Genomic DNA, 16,806 nt, shown 5'->3' with positions numbered 1-16,806 from the left:
GTCTTGTATTATTTTACTGTAAAGGTTTCTCCACATCACTATGGCTGAGTACAACTTGGCCCTTGACAGCTTTTTTTTTCTTTGATGCAGTTGATTGAGAAGTATGGGAGGAATTCATAAAGAGTTTTGTAGACACTCTGCACTGAAATTGTTATTGTGTGTGACATTCATGTACCTGTTTGTACCAGCTAAATCTGTCTATTTAGATCTACCTAAATCTGACATAGGAGGTGGTGGGATAGTCCATACTATGAGGGTTGATTTACTAAAATTGGAGAGAGCAGAATCTGGTGCAGCTGTGCATGGTAGCCAATCAGCTTCTACCTTTTTAGCTTGTTCAATTATAGAGTTTGTAACCCAAAAAAATGGATCCTGTTCCCTTATAGCAGGTTAAGCAGTACAGTGCTTGTGCTCTCTAACCTTCCCATCACTAAACTGTAAAAAAAACCTGCCTGGCACTGCCCTCCTCTGGAAACTGACCTTGGTTTTTAATGGCTGCTGAGCCCTGACCTCGTGGTCAGTTTACTACATACCTCCGTCATCCGCAGCTCTCTGTCCTCTTCGTCCTTGTCAGCTCCTTTATGCAGCGACAACTCACAGTGCAAGTATTTATTGAAAACGAAGCCTCTAAATAAATTTTTTTTCAGATATCTTCAAGCTGGTCATGTGACTCCCGGTCATTCTGCTACAGCGGGAGGGGCAGAGCAGCCAGCATGCTGGTCATGTGACCTCCTGGCTAACATCAGAGTGAGAGCTTGGCCCCTCCTGCTGTAGCCCGGGGATCGGAGTAGCAGGGAGTCATGTGACCGGCCTGAAGATCTCTTTAAAATAAAAAATGTTTTTTAGAGGCATCTATTGCACTTACACTGTGCATTATCACCTGATAAAGGAGAGGGACTGACAGTGAATTGATTTATAAAGGTTACAAACACTTTAAGCTTTGATGATAAAAACTAGAAGCTGATTGGTTTCTAGGCAGAGCTGCACCAGATTTTGCACTCTCCAGTTTAATTAAATCAGCCCGTCTGTCTTCAGTGCTGCTCAGCATGATTGAACTTCCACCCAGCCATATAATGACATCAGTCAATATGTCTGCCTCTTTTGTGTCATCCCCTAGCTGGCAACTGAATGGGGAAAGGTATGAGTGATTGGGCACTAGACCAGGGCTTGACAAATTTGCTTTGAATCTAGGAACCAGCTGCCTGGAACTGCATGGCCGAGGCTTGGGCCAATAGGAATTGGGCAGCCCCATATATTCAGCAAAGGGACGGCCCAAAAAAATCAGCAGCAATGGACGGGCCTGTCCACGAAAGCTCCCCCCCTTTTCTCGTCACCCCCACTGACCAACTAAGCTCCGATCCTGACTCAGAGATGCAACATCAAACTGACTGAAGAGCTGCATGTTGCATCTCTGAGTCAGGATTGGAGCTTAGTTGGTCAGTGGCGTTGAACTGCACTTTACCACCAGTCATGTGACCCCCGACTCCCCACCTGCTCTCGCCAGCCAAACAAAGGATGCTGTAGCGGAGCTGGCAGCTCAGGAGTGAGAGTGGAACAGTTAATGGCCTGACAATTTCTAGTTGCAATTTCACCCCAGTGCCTGGGATTGGTCGAGCCCCACACTAGACCATGTGCGGGAAGCGGTGGTAGTAAGACCTACATGATTTTGTTGCAAATGTCAGCAGTGTTACAGCAACACTCACAATGCTTGTCTGAATTAGGCACATTTGGTTGTATCGGCACCTACCGCCATACAAGTTATGTAAATGTCCGTGCCATGACACGAGTCTTTGAAAGAAGAGCTGTAATATGTATCTAAACTCAGGAACAAGAATGGAATACATTACTGGTTCAAGATGGTGGCTGCAATAGTCCCTCCCCCAAATCTGCTGTTCTTGCCAGTAACACACTTCTTGTTCTAGGGTGCTCACTCATCATGCTGTATAGAGGAGCAGCCTTTTCACCCTAGGACAGGACTACAGAACACCTCCCTGTCTCCTAGGTCGGAGTTGTTTTGTATTTCTCAGAGATAGTACAGAACAATTCTAACTAATCCGAGTGCAGTACAGGCACAGTGTGCAGGAAGTTCTGCTCACTAGATTTCTAGCAGAATCAGAAGTTTTAGTTTTTTTTTCTTTGCGCACTAATTGAACCAATAGAACAAACAATGTCATAATTATCAGACCAAAAGGGTGCAAATAAGAGGAGTTCTGGACTTCAGAGACTTGGGATTGGGATCCAGTGAGGACGGGTTGGATGTCATACTTTTACTGCTCTTTCCCTGTCCATTTCCTGTCTTAATGAGCACATTTTTTTTTTTTAAATTCATGACATGACATTTAATTGATGATCTTCTCATTAATAAAAGCACATTTATTGCTATATGTGTGATTATTAGAAAGATCCTTTCTTGTCCTGGGAGTGCAGAGAACGTCAGGATTGTTCACCTAACAACTGGAGACACAAATACCCAAAGAAACCAGTAAAAGTTATAATCCTCCCTGTTCTGGAAACATCTTGAATGTAAAAAAAAAAAAAGTTTGTGACTTGTAAAACTAATTGCAGCTTGATTGTGATTGGCTTTTTAGAGTCATGGATCTAAGGCTACTTTCACACTGAGGCGCCGGTATTTTTAGCGGCGCTCTACCGTCATTTTTGGCTGCTAGCAGGGTGCTTTTAACCCCTGCTAGCGGCTGATAAAGGGTTAAACCTGCCCACAGCGGTGCTTTGCCGTGGTTTGGCGGCGCTGCCCGTTGATTTCAATGGGCAGGGGCGTTTTAGGAGCGGTGTATACACTGCTCCTACAGTGCCTCAAAGATGCGGCTAGCAGGACTTTTTTTTTTTACCATCCGTCCTCGGGGCTTTCACACCAGAGTGAGAGGAGAGGCTCTTTCAGGGCGCTTTGCAGGCGCTATATTTAGCGCTATAGCCCCTGCAAAGCGCCTCAGTGTGCAAGTAGTCTTAGGGTCACTTGAAGCCACATGTGTCAAACACAAGGCCCACGGGCCGAATCCAGCCCCCCCCCCCCTGGCCATTTCATGTGGCCCTTGCACGCAGGGTTTGTTTTTTTTTTTTTACCCAGAACATGCACCACCTCCGGCTCCTGCCTTCCCCTCCCAGCTTACCGCTGTCACTTGTACACACAGAAGCCTGCTGTGTTCTGTGATTACAAGGACAACTTTCCTCTCAGCAGCTCTCACAGATCTCTGCCTGCCCTGCAGTCATGGCAAGGGGGATGTGGGTGCAATGTGGGGGTGGGGCATCACGTGGTAAGCTGCACTGTGATCCCCCGGGTGCACAGATCCTGTGACCTGCAAGTGACAAAGAGAGGCCACCTACACTGCTGGGAGATACTAGAGCTGGGTAGATGAGATATGATGAAGATTTGGGGGGGGTGACTGTGGAGAGAGATGTGTGCAGGGTTGGGGGATGGGAGTGGAGCCGAGGAGGAGTGAAAGTGAGATGTGAACGGAAGCTGAACCCTCCATACTTTGTATATAGCGCACTCCTCAACCCTGCACTCTGTACACTGCACATCCCTGAACTTTGTATGTAGTGCACCCCTGAACTCTGCACTCGATATAGAATACTACCTGAAACTGTACTCTGTATGTAGCACATTCATTTTTTAAAAATATTACACTGTACCTTTTTTTTGGGTCACTTTTATTCCCATTAGAAGGAATGTAAACATCCCTAGTAATAGAAAAAAAGGGATGACAGGTCCTCTTTATGGAGGGATCTGGGGTCTATACTGGTGGTGGCTGGTACCTTAGCCAGGGGGGCGTCAAACAAACCACCCCAACATCCCCCCCTCCACGGGTGGTACTCATGCGGATGGGCTCTGTGTTGGTGCTGAGAGATTGCTCCGATGAGGGCGCCCCCCCCCCCATACTGCATCTAAAAGCGATCCAGCAGCTAATCAGCTGCTCGGATCACTTTTATGGAAACAATTGCCAACTGAAAAAAAAAATACCAGGGTTATAGCTACTATATACCAACCATAACCTTGGTAAACCACTTCAAAGCCGCAACGTATATTTACGTATTGCAGCCGGTGAGTGGATAATAAATAAGACATCCAATAAAATGACATGTGGGGGCCTGCTGTATAGGCCAACTGCAATGCCCCCCCCCCCCCCCCCACAATAAGAGATCCTGACCTTGGAGGTGGTGAGGTCCTTTTTTTATACACATTTCATAGTGCAAAACATAAACATATAGTGGTTTTCTATATATTAAAGGATAAGGTCACCTTTAGGTGCATGATACATATTGAGGGTGTAACATGTTCTTATGTACCCACCTCCCGCCGCCAACACTTCCCGCTCTGTGACAGCTGACTATTCTCCCCACACTCGCTGTCACAATTTTTAAAACATCTCAGCCATGTGGGGTTCCACCCACACAGGGGGGTCATTCATTCAGTTTTCTGTGAATAAATAGACTACAAGTGCTGTCAGCCATTGCAGCTGATGGCTTGTAGTTCTCAAACAGCTGCGAGGGTGATGATGAGCGCTCCTGTAGTCCATTCATCTTTTTGCTCTCAGGTGATATGATATGGTGCCTGTCCACATCAGAAAGAAAGAGAAAAACACACAAGCATTGTGTGACAAGTTCATAAAACCTTTATAAGACCCCTTTCACACTGGCGCTTTGCAGGCGCTACAGTGCTAAAAATAGTGCCTGCAAAGCGCCCTGAAAGAGCCGCTGCTGTGTCTCCAATGTGAAGGCCCCGAGGGCTTTCACACTGGAGGGGTGCGCTGGCAGGACGCTAAAAAAGTCCTGCTAGCAGCATCTTACACAGCAGTATACACCTCTCCTTCACCGCTCCTGGCCATTGAAATCAATGGGGCAGCGCGGATATACCGCTGCTGCAGCAGCGCTTTACGGTGGTTTTAACCCTTTCTCGGCCGCTAGCGGGGGGTAAAAGCACCCCGCTAGCAGCCGAATAGCGGCGCGAAATTGGCGACAAAGCACCGCTAAAAATAGCGGTGTTTTACCGCCGCTTCCCCCACCGCCCTAGTGTGAAAGGGGCCTTGGGCTACTTTCACACTCAGGCGCTTTGCAGGCGTTATAGTGCTAAAAATAGCTCCCTGAAAGAGCCGCTCAATTCACTCCAATGTGAAAGTCCCGAGGACGGTCAGAAAAGTCCTGCAAGCCGCATCTTTGCCGCGCTATAGGAGTGATGTATTCACCGCTCCTAAAGCGCCCCTTCCAATTGAAAACAATAGGGCAGCGCTGCAAACCCGCCGGCAAAGCGCCGCTGCAGTGTGAAAGTGTGAAATAGTAAAAACTGATACAAACTCGCTTTGTCATATAAAATAAGAGATCTTCTCACCGCTCACCAAAAGTCCCTGCTGTAGTATCTACACTCCACATCCCTCTTCTTATTAGTATAATGATGAATGTGAGCCCCTCCCCCACCCTGTGATCACCTTTCCTGTGTGTCCTGTCACTACCTAGGAATACACACACAGCCATCACATAGATGTGAATGTACACAGGGGGTGTGAGGATCGGAGCCACCACAAGAGGGCGCAGTGAACTGTGTGACCGCTGAAGAGAAGGAAGATACCAACATAGCAATTTGGGGGGGGGGCGGAATCTCCGATTTTTTAGCAGTTATCATCCGATCTTCTCCTGCTCTCCCTCAGGTTGAAACATGAAGGCGCTGAGTAATGTGATTACCGCAGAGTCCGCACTGTGTTTACTGAGAGATAAAATACAGAACATACAGCGAATTATAAAGATGACAGGATTGAACTATGCACCATTCCCGGGACTCTAATGCGCATGCGTCGGCCGGGAATACGGCGCATGCGTACTAGGGGCCGATTTCGCCGCGATCGTAGTGCGCATGCGTATACCCCTGATCCGATGCATGCGTACTAGGGCTAGGTTTTTCCGCGATCGTACTGCGCATGCGTCTGGCGGGAATCCGACGCATGCGTACTGGGGGCCGGTTTTGCCGCGATCGTATTGCGCATGCGTCGACCGGGAATCCAACGCATGCGCACTGGGAGTCGGGTTTTGCCGCGATCGTACTGCGCATGCGTCGGACGGGAATCTGACGCATGCGCACTGGGGGCCGGTTTGCCGCGATCGTACTACGCATGCGTCGGGCGGGAATCCGACGCATGCGCACTGGGAGTCGGGTTTTGCCGCGATGGTACTGCGCATGCGTCGGGCGGGAATCCGACGCATGCGTATGGGGGGCCGGTTTTGCCGCGATCGTACTGCGCATGCGTCGGCCGGTGATCCGACGCATGCGCACTGGGAGTCGGGTTTTCCGCGATCGTACTGCGCATGCGTTGTTTGGGAATCCGACGCATGCGTACTGGAGGCCGGTTTTGCCGCGATCGTACTGCGCATGCGTCGGGCGGGAATCCGACGCATGCGCACTGGGGGCCGGTTTTGCCGCGATCGTACTGCGCATGCGTCTGCCGGGAATACGACGCATGCGCACTGGGAGTCGGGTTTTCCGCGATCGTACTGCGCATGCGTCGGCCGGGAATCCGACGCATGCGCACTGGAGGCCGTTTTTGCCGCGATCGTCCTGCGCATGCGTCGGGCGGGAATCGGACGCATGCGCACTGGGAATCGGGTTTTCCGCGATCGTACTGCGCATGTGTCGGCCGGGAATCCGACGCATGCATACTAGGGGCCGGTTTTTCCGCGATCGTACTGAATCCTTGAATCCGACGCATGCGTATTAGGAGGCTGTGAATCCAACGCATGCGCAGTTGAGGAGACAGTTTTTTGGAACGATCTCATTGGTTTGGATTTGTTTGGACATTTCCGGGAAAAGTGAGAAGATCCTCCATAATGACTCCGCCCAGGTACAGAGGGGGAGGGGTCTATGTCTCTATATGATATTATATGGAATGATAAGATGTGTATTATGATGTGTGCTGAGGGGCCCATCCCCCCTCTCACCACCACACATCCACATTCAGCAGGCCTTTCCTAGTGCCTCTATGTAGAGGTAATCAGAGAAGGTGATGTACTATAGGGGGCAGTGTGGGGATTTCTACCATAGAACATCGCTGACTATCAGAGTCTCCTCTACACCCCAATCCTACACCTGGGGGGGTAGTAAAAGCAGGCCGCTGATTTCTGGATTTATTGTGTTCTATTTTACACGGATCGGGCTCAGAGGAAGCGGAGATTTATCTGCTCAGGGGGGATAGGTGAGATCTCATTATAGAATAATCCGCTTCTTCTAGGTTCCCCTCCCCCACATGGAGCTCATCCGGAACCATCTGCAGCCTCTCTGTAATGATTAATCACTAGTATTACCCCGGGGAGAGGAGAAAACATTTCACTTACCTGATCCTCCACCCCTCCCCCAGCACGAGGTGCCCCCCATACCATCCCCCGCTGGACTGTCCTTTGGTGTCCTGACATCCAATACAGGACTATGGACCCTGCTCTGGTCACCAATCACCTTTGTGGTGTTGGGGTGCGGATGGTGCGGGGAGGAGGATCAGGTAAGTACCTCTCCTTTTATTCTTCCTCTGGACATAAATGGACAATTACCCCTTACAGGTTTTTTTGCTAGAAAATGACTTAGAAATCTCCAAACATTACATATCGGTTTAAGCAGAGGCTCTAGAGAATAAAATGGTGGGTGGTGCAATTTTTTTATATCACACAATGTTTTTCAAACGCAATTATTATGGGGAAAAAAAAAAATCTACTTTAACCACTTACCTACCGGACACTTTTACCCCCTTCCTGCCCAGGCCAATTTTCAGCTTTCGGTCACACTTTGAATGACAATTGGGCGGTCATACAATGCTGAACCCAAATGACATTTTTATTATTTTCTTCACACACAGAGAACTTTCTTGTGGTGGCATTTAACCATTTCCATACCGGACCTATCCTGGCACTTCTCTCCTACATGTAAAAATCACAAACTACTCAGAACCCCCAAACATTATATATGTTTTTTTAGCAGACACCCTAGGGAATAAAATGGCGGTCGTTGAAACTTTGTATCTCGCACGGTATTTGCGCAATAATTTTTCAAGGTGCTTTTTTTTGGAAAAAAAAACAGTTTTAAGAATTAAAAAATAACAAAACAGTAAAGTTAGCCCAATTTTTTTGTGTAATGTGAAAGATGATGTTACGCCGAGTAAATAGATACCCAACATGTCACGCTTTAAAATTGCGCACACTTATGGAATGGCACCAAACTTCGGTACTTAAAAATCTCCATAGGCGACGCTTTAAATTTTTTTTACAGGTTTCCAGTTTAGCGTTACAGAGGAGGTCTAGTGCTAGAATTGTTGCTCGCGCTCTAACGCACGTGGCGATACCTCACATGTGTGGTTTGAACGGCGTTTACATATGTGGGTGGGACTTCTGAGTGCGAGCTACCGGGGACAGGGGCGTTTTATATTTTTATTTTTTTACATTTTTTTTTACACTTTTTTACATTTTATTTTTTTTTTTATCACTTTTATTTCTATTACAAGGAATGTAAACATCCCTTATAATAGGAATCTATTGTGACAGGTCCTCTTTATGGAGAGATGTGGGGTAAATAAGACCTCACATCTCTCCTCCAGGCTGGAAAGCATGAGATCGAAAAAAAAATTCACAATCTCATGCTGACAGCCGCGATCGCGGCTTTGTTTACATCCGCAGCCCGGAAGTGACGTCATAACTTCGCACCCAGGCCTCTGACGGTCATAGAGATGACTGGTTACCAGAAATCTCTATGGTTGTCATCCGGCGGCGGACGATTCTTTCTCCGGGTCCCCGATGTCACAGGAGAGCCCGGAGAAGCACCGGATGGCAGCGGCGGGGGGGGGGAGGGGGGGGGTTTGTAGCTGCAGCATTATTCAGATGTCCCCACTGAAAGTCAAGGACCTCATATGATATCCTTGGGCTGGAAATGGTTAATCACCTCTGGGGGGGGGGGGGGGGGGGTTATTTTTTGAAAAACAGATGAAAAATGACTGAACATTTTGAAAAAAAAAAAAACATTTGTCATAAAATTTTGCACACAGGTAATTTTTCTCCTCCACTGATGTTCTCTGATAAGACTGATAGGCGGGTACTGAGCAGGCAGCACAGCACTTTTATTTGTGTACAGCGTCGCACGACTGCGCAATTGTTAGCTAAAGTAACGAAGTGCCGTATGGTCATGAAGGGGGGTAAATCTTCCGGAGGTCAAGTGGTTAAAAGCCTTTCCAGATTACCAGTTTAGAGGTACACAGGAGGTCTGGAGATGGAATCATTGCGGTGATATCTCATGTGTGTCCCGTGTATCGGGGAAACTTCTACACCTGTCTCAAAAAATCCACCAAAAATGCAGCTGCGGGGGAGTTTTTGATGCGTTTTCCATTCATTTTAATAGGAAGGGGCATTTTTCTTTTTTAACACACACCAAAAATTCAGCAAACAGAAATGCAACTGACCAGTGTGAAGAGTTCCACAGATCTTCAATGCATTTTTCTTACACTTTTAATAGCTGAAAAACTGCAGTATCATGGAGACGGGTGGGGGCCATCTTCCCCTCACTTGTCTCCATGCACAGCAAGTGACAAGACGCGATCACCTCCGCCACTGCCGACGGCTCCGGTAAGCGGCGGAGGGCACTGGTAATCCGCCGCAGAGACCACTTTCATCTTGTAGCGGACCGCCTGCTGAAAAGGAGGATATCAGGGTTATGGCAGCTAGCTGCTGCCATAACAACGATATCCTCCTTCAAACAGCCGACGTAAAACTGCGGCGGGCAGTCCGTAAGTGGTTAATATTAGTTTGACATGAATTATATATGTTTGTTGCGCCCTTTATTTTTCTTTTATATGTTTATTAGTAGTCACTAATTTCAGATGCAGCATCAGACATATTAGAGTTTCATGTTTGGCCCCATTTTTCCACTTCACATTTCTTGATCTCTGTAGCTGCGTATCGGGACAGTGTCTCATTGCCTGTTATTAGCGCAGCGCCGACTTCCTGGCGGGCTCTGCATGTGTGGTTTGCAAACACGCTGGAGCTCATCCTTAATCCCAAATATGGGTGTAACGTGTTATGAAATGTGAACGTATCCTTTAAAAAAGTGGCGACCCGCCCATAGGGGGTGCCTGAGTGCCGCCCACCCTCCAGGCAGTCACAAAAAAAAAATGAAAAAAAAAAAAAAAAAACTTTTTAAAGCTGGCCCTTTAAAAAAAAAAAAATATATATATATATATATATATATATATATATATATATATATACAAAAAACGGTCCTTAAGTTCACTGTGTTCGGACGCCGGACACAGTGCACTTATGGGAAGCGCCACATCTATGCAATCACAAGATTGCAGACGTGGCGCTGCATTTGCGGGCGTACAGCCCCCCTTGCGGCGCTTTGTGAAGCGCCGATTAGCTTTCGCCCGGCGCTAGTATCTATTACTATCGCCGAGCGGTTTGATTGACATCTGAGTATGATGTCACTTCCTGTTTCTCTCTCTCTCTTTCTCTCTCTCTCTCTCTCTCTCGGAAATAGGAAGTATGAGAAGAACGGAGCTCTCCACAGGAGACGCCGCTGGAGAGGACAACACATAGCAAAGTAAGTAACGGGGGGAGGGGGGTTTGGTGGTGACACACACTGCTGCAATTTGGTGACACTGCTGCAATTTGGGGACACATACTGCTACAATTTGGTGACACTGCTGCAATTTGGTGACACTGCTGCAATTTGGGGACACATATTGCTGCAATTTGGTGACACTGCTGCAATTTGGGGACACTGCTGCAATTTTGTGACTCATGCTGCTGCAATTTGGCGACACTGCTGCAATTTGGTGACACATACTGCTGCAATTTGGTGACACTGCTGCAATTTGGGGACACATCCTGCTGCAATTTGGTGACACTGCTGCAATTTGGTGACACATACTGCTGCAATTTGGTGACACTGCTGCAATTTGGTGACACATGCTGCTGCAATTTGGTGACACATACTGCTGCAATTTGGTGACACATACTGCTGCAATTTGGTGACACATGCTGCTGCAATTTGGTGGTGACATGTGCTGCTGCAATTTGGTGGTGACACGTGCTGCTGCAATTTGGTGGTGACACGTGCTGCTGTAATTTGGTGGTGACACATGCTGCTGCAATTTGGTGACACAGGCTGCTGCAATTTGGTGGTGACACATGCTGCTGCAATTTGGTGGTGACACAGGCTGCATTTTATGTGACACAGGCTGCATGTAAGGAGGGACTCCGCTGGGGGCACCTGATGTAAGGAGGGACTCCGCTGGGGACACCTGATGGCATCTGGTGGCAGTCGACGTGGCTAGTGACACGCACGGGGCTCCCACTGATTCTGCATTATGGTGAGTTGAATGATTTCATTTTATATTACAATGTAATAAAAATAATGCACTTCAATCATCCTGACACCATAACAACCATGGTGCCGGGATGATTGAAGTGCTAACACCAGGTGTTTGGAGAATCTTTATCTTCTGATTTTTAAACTTTCTAGAATACACATATTTCTATTGTTGTGTAGGATCTGGGCCTGCTGTCCCTCATTTGACGGAGCGATCACATGGTAAACGGCCGTGATCCGTGATGCGCCGGGTCCAGATGACACGGATGTTCTCGGGTGCGCGCCCCAGGGGATGTCCATGGATGCCCTCCCAGGAGAAGCCGACCGCGCTGTAGCCGTCTTTTGGCTATGGCCCAGTCGGCATGTGGTTAAGGCTCCATTCCCAACATGGCGTTCTGTTTTGTGGACGTAATCGCCACGATTCTGATTGCGATTTGGAAACACCACAAATCGTGGGACGCTCTTGTGATTTTGAATGGCACCAAAGCACGAACAGAACCGTGGGACACTTGACCCCCAAAATAAGTTCTTGTACTTTTTTTGGGCGTTGGGCGTCCTGCGAGTTTGTTTGCGTGTTTTTACTGTGATTTTACCGCGATTCGTCAGGCAACAATCGCACCGCGATTTGGCGTCATTCAAAATAGTAGGGATCACAAGGGCGTCCCGTGATTTGCGGCGTTTCTGAATCACGGGCAGAATCGCAGCGATTCCGCCCGCAAAACAGAACGCCATAGTGGGAATGGAGCCTAAGTCACGGGGGTTTCAAATCCCCAGATTGGTGAAGCGCCCGACGGTGGGAGATCGTGGCAATCTGGCACAGCAGACTGGAGGGGGGAGGGGGTCCAGTGTAAGGTCACCTTACAGATTTTCTGTAAAGGTGAACTTGCACTTTAATGAGGACAGACTTATGACAGACTCAGAGGGGATGATTTACTAAAGGCAGATAGACTGTGCACTTTGCAGTTGCTCCAGAGCTTAGTAAATGAGCAGAAGCTCTGCTGACTTCCATCATTAAATCATGTGCAAGCAAAAATTGTGTTTTTTTTTCCTTTTTATTTTCTATGCACGTGATTGGGTATTCTTTGCAAAGTGACGCTTTACCTCATTTACTAAACTCTGGAGCAACTGCAAAGTGCACAATCTATTTGCCTTTAGTAAATCAACCCCAGAGACTCTAACATTGTTATAAAAAACATGCAGTCAGCCCTGACACCTTCTCCAGAGGTAAGAAAAGGTAAGAAATATTTGTATAAACATTTTTTTTTTTTTTTTTTAGGTGGGAACACATAAGAAACAAATTTTTTTAACATTTGATTGCAAAAGTGAAAATACACTTTAAAGTAGATGTAAATCCAGTCACTAAAAATCTGATATAAGTTTTATTTAAATCCAATTTCATTATGAATAATTTGCAGCTTTCAATAACCACTTGCACCCACCTGCAATGTACTGCGGACGAGCGGCGCTGTAGGCAAAGCAGTGTACCCAAAGTCACTGCCTACTTCCAGGTTTGCACACAGAGGGAGCCTGTCAGCAAGTCCTGGCCAAGGATTCACAGCTGGGACCTGCTGATTGGCTGTGTGCAATCAGAGCCCAGAGCTCTGTGTTGGTAATCAACACAGAGCTCTGTACAGAGGGAGCGACCTGTCAGTTTTTCATCCCTGCTAAGAAACTAAGATCTAGTAAAGGCAGCACACTTTACACTTAGGCACTTGAGAGATGTTAACCTTTTCCTACTCAGTGTCATTAGTACAGTGACAGTGTATAGCAGTAACGGCAAACCTTGGCACCCCAGATGTTTTGGAACTACATTTCCCACAATGCTCATGCACTCTGCAGTGTAGTTGAGCATCATGGGAAATGTAGTTCCAAAACATCTGGAGTGCCAAGGTTCGCCATCACTGGTGTATAGGACTATCACTGTTCGCTGTATCAATGGCACTGGTGATGTCAGTGGTAGATAGTCAGTTCCTCCTAGTGTCAGACCGCTACACTATCCCAGTCCCATTATAAGTAGTTGATCACCACCATTAGTAGTATAAACTAAAAATTAAAAGTAAATAAAAATTCCAATATATAATTTTATATATATATATATATATATAATATATACATAATATATACATACACACCCTAGTTTGTAGACGCTATAACTTTTACACAATCCAATTAATCTACACTTATTGGGATTTTTTTTATCAAAGACATGTAGCAGAATACATTTTGGCCAACATTTATAAAGAAATTCTATTTTTTTTATATGTTTTATAGCAGAAAGTAAAAAATATTTATTTTTTTTAAATTGTCGGTCTTTTTTTGTTTATAACGCAAAAAATAAAAAACCTAGTGGTGATCAAATACCACCAAAAGAAAGCTCTATATGTGGGAAAAAAAGGACATAAATTTTATTTGTGTACGGCGTCTCACCACCGTGCAATTGTCAGTTAAAGGGGTTGTAAACTCTCGTGTTTTTTCACCTTAATGCATCCTATAAAACCGGCCCCCCAGTCTGAGCTCCGTACTTCCCTCGGCGGGGACGCGCTGTCCCTCTCTGCACAAGGTCCCGACTCGATTGGATAGATTGATAGCTGCTGCTGTCAATAAAATCCAAGGATGTGGGCACCGGGGGGGCGGGGCCGAGTCCGGCATTCATATCTATGGACACTGACTATGGGAACATGCCCGCTAGGTAACCCCCCCCGGTAGAGCGCTTCTTCTAGGGGGTTATCACATGCAGAGAGGAGCCGCCGAGGGACCCCAGAAGTCGAGGATCGGGGCCACTCTGTGCAAAACGAGCTGCAGTAGAGGCAAGTATGACAGGTTTGTTATGTAAAAAAAAAAAAAAAAAAGAAAGGAGGGTTTACGATCACGTTAAAGTAACGCAGTAATGCCGTATCCCAAAAAATGCCTGGTCATGAAGGGGGTAAATCTTTCGAAGATCAAATGGTTAAAAGGCTTTACACATGATGGCCAGTTTAGAGGTACACATCATGTTTTATAGCAGAAAGTAAAAAAAATATTTTTTCAAAATGTTTGGTCCACAGGCATGGTCCAGTTACTATCATCAGGAAACACACCCTGAGAAATAAGAAGTAGCTGTAAAATAAAAGCTGCAGGAGATCTGCAGCACTGAGATGCAACAAAGGATGAAAAAAGGTAAAAAGTTTTATATAAGAAATGGTCATTTGCTTTTATCACACACAGGGCTTTAGCAAACTAAATGCCATTACTTTAAAGGCCCCTTAATACCAGTCTGTTGCGGTGCATTAAATTCAGCATTTCACCTATTTATGTGCTGCAAATGTACGGCACAGACAAAAAAAATGTCCCTGTAATGCCACCTACTGTATATATGTGTTGGGGTGATATTCTAAAGCCTCGTACACGATCGGATATTCCAACAACAAATGTGTGATGGAAGGGTTTTGTCAGATAATCCGTCCGTCTTTATGCTCCATCGGACAATTGTTGTCGGAATTCCTGACAACAAATGTTGGATAGCCATGCTCTCAAATTGTCTGACAACAAATGTGTCTTGTCGGATTATCCGATCTTGCGTACACAAGTCCGTCGGACTAAAATCCAAAGTACAAACACGCATGCCTAGAACCAATGCTAACCATCAGACATTAGCAGAAGTTGTATAAAGGGTGGCGCTAAAGAGCAGAAAAACCACATCGTTTCGTAAAAGTTGGCTGAAAAAGTTCTGCCGTCTGTATGCAGAACAAGTTCACGGCCAACGCCCTTCGGACAAAATTCCACAGCTTTGTCCGACGGAAATCCAATCGTGTGTATGAGGCTTAAGGGTGAGTGCATGTGAATCACACAGGAACGCTCTGCAGTGATTCACATGCAGTTTTGTGCATTGCGATTTCAGCATTTGAATGGGCTGAAATCGTACTACACCACACTACTGCATGCACTACTTTTTGAAACGCATTGCTGGGGCGCATGGTAATTTTGTTAAGTACCATGAAAAGTGATCTGAGCATAGATCATTTTTCAGAGCAGCGGCAGTCCTTGTAGCATATGTGGACAAGCCTTAAAAAAAAAACAAAGAAAAAAAGTTAGACATGAATATCCACAAAACACAAGTGATGAAATAAGAAAATGTAATATTAATTCAGACCGTATTGTATACATCAGCAGGAAAAAAAATATTCTACACTCGGGCTTTTTTCACACTTTCTGCTTCCCACCCGTACCTACCACGTGAGGAATTCCTGTTCCAAAAATTGTTCTAAAGCAAATAATAAACAAAGATAAGATATTCTCATACTATAGTATATATAATACAATTGTGTACTTCCAACCCTCTGGTTAGAATCTGGAGGAGGCTCTTTTTTGCTCCACCATTACTGTGTCCATGTATATAAAAAGTCAGCTTCATAAAGACCTGGTTTGACCATATTGGTGTGGAGGAACTCTGGCCTACACAGAGCCCTGACCTCAACCCTATTTAATACCACTGGGATGATTGGGAATGCCAATTGTGAGCTAGATCTCCTTATCCAAAGTAAATAGTGGACCATACAATGGCTCTTTTGGCCTAATGGGCAGAAACACTCCAAAATTCTTCTAAATGCAAGCAGGTGGAGGCGGGCATTCAGGTCATGTGATTGCTGTGATTGGCTCCCCATCACAAGTAGACATCAGGAGCTTTCTGGTACCTACTGGAAACTGTGCTGGGAGCGCTCTCATCACAGAAATGTTTACAATATATGCAGCCTCTCTGCATTAAAGCCCACCCGAAGAGAGGCCACATATATACATATGGCCTGTGGGAAGAGGTTAATACCCAAGGGTTTATAATAGGAAGCCCAATATAAGTGTGATGGTCCATAAACGTATGGCCATATAGTGAAGCTGCATCACTTGGACAGCTGAGGGAACTATGACCGGGATAACTCATCACTGGAGTCACAGAGATATAAGAAGCTTATTGATTTATTATGTGAGTAACCACATATAACTGAAAGATCATTTTATATAGAGATGGCCTTTCAACCTTGTGGATTATGGAAATATTATATTAAAACATATAATGTCATTAAAAAGTAGGAAAAACATGTATTTACATTCCCATTATTTACAATTTGGGGTCGTTTCCCCTCATACTAGCTTTTTTTTTCTCTTTTTTTCTGTTAAATGGAAGCATTGAATTGGTGGTTGATAAATAAGGTGGCTTTAAAAAATTCACCCCCACAACTTTCTTGCTAAAATCCTTCATTTAAAATAACCAATACTGACTTAAACCATTTCAAACCACATGCCCATTCACTGCAATGAGGCCAAAACAACTTTATTTGTTGTTCATTATGCTGAACCCAAATCAAAGTTTGTGCTTCTTCTTGACAATAAATCCACAGAGCTTATTTTTGGGCCATCAGGTTCAGATCCACTGAATTTCAGAGTTTTAAACTTTTGTCCTGATCACGCACACGGGTCTTCCACAAAGTGCT

This window comes from Aquarana catesbeiana, linkage group LG07 (genome assembly GCF_042186555.1).
Source record: "Aquarana catesbeiana isolate 2022-GZ linkage group LG07, ASM4218655v1, whole genome shotgun sequence".
NCBI lineage: Eukaryota > Metazoa > Chordata > Amphibia > Anura > Ranidae > Aquarana > Aquarana catesbeiana.
Note: the sequence above shows the minus strand (reverse complement) of the source record.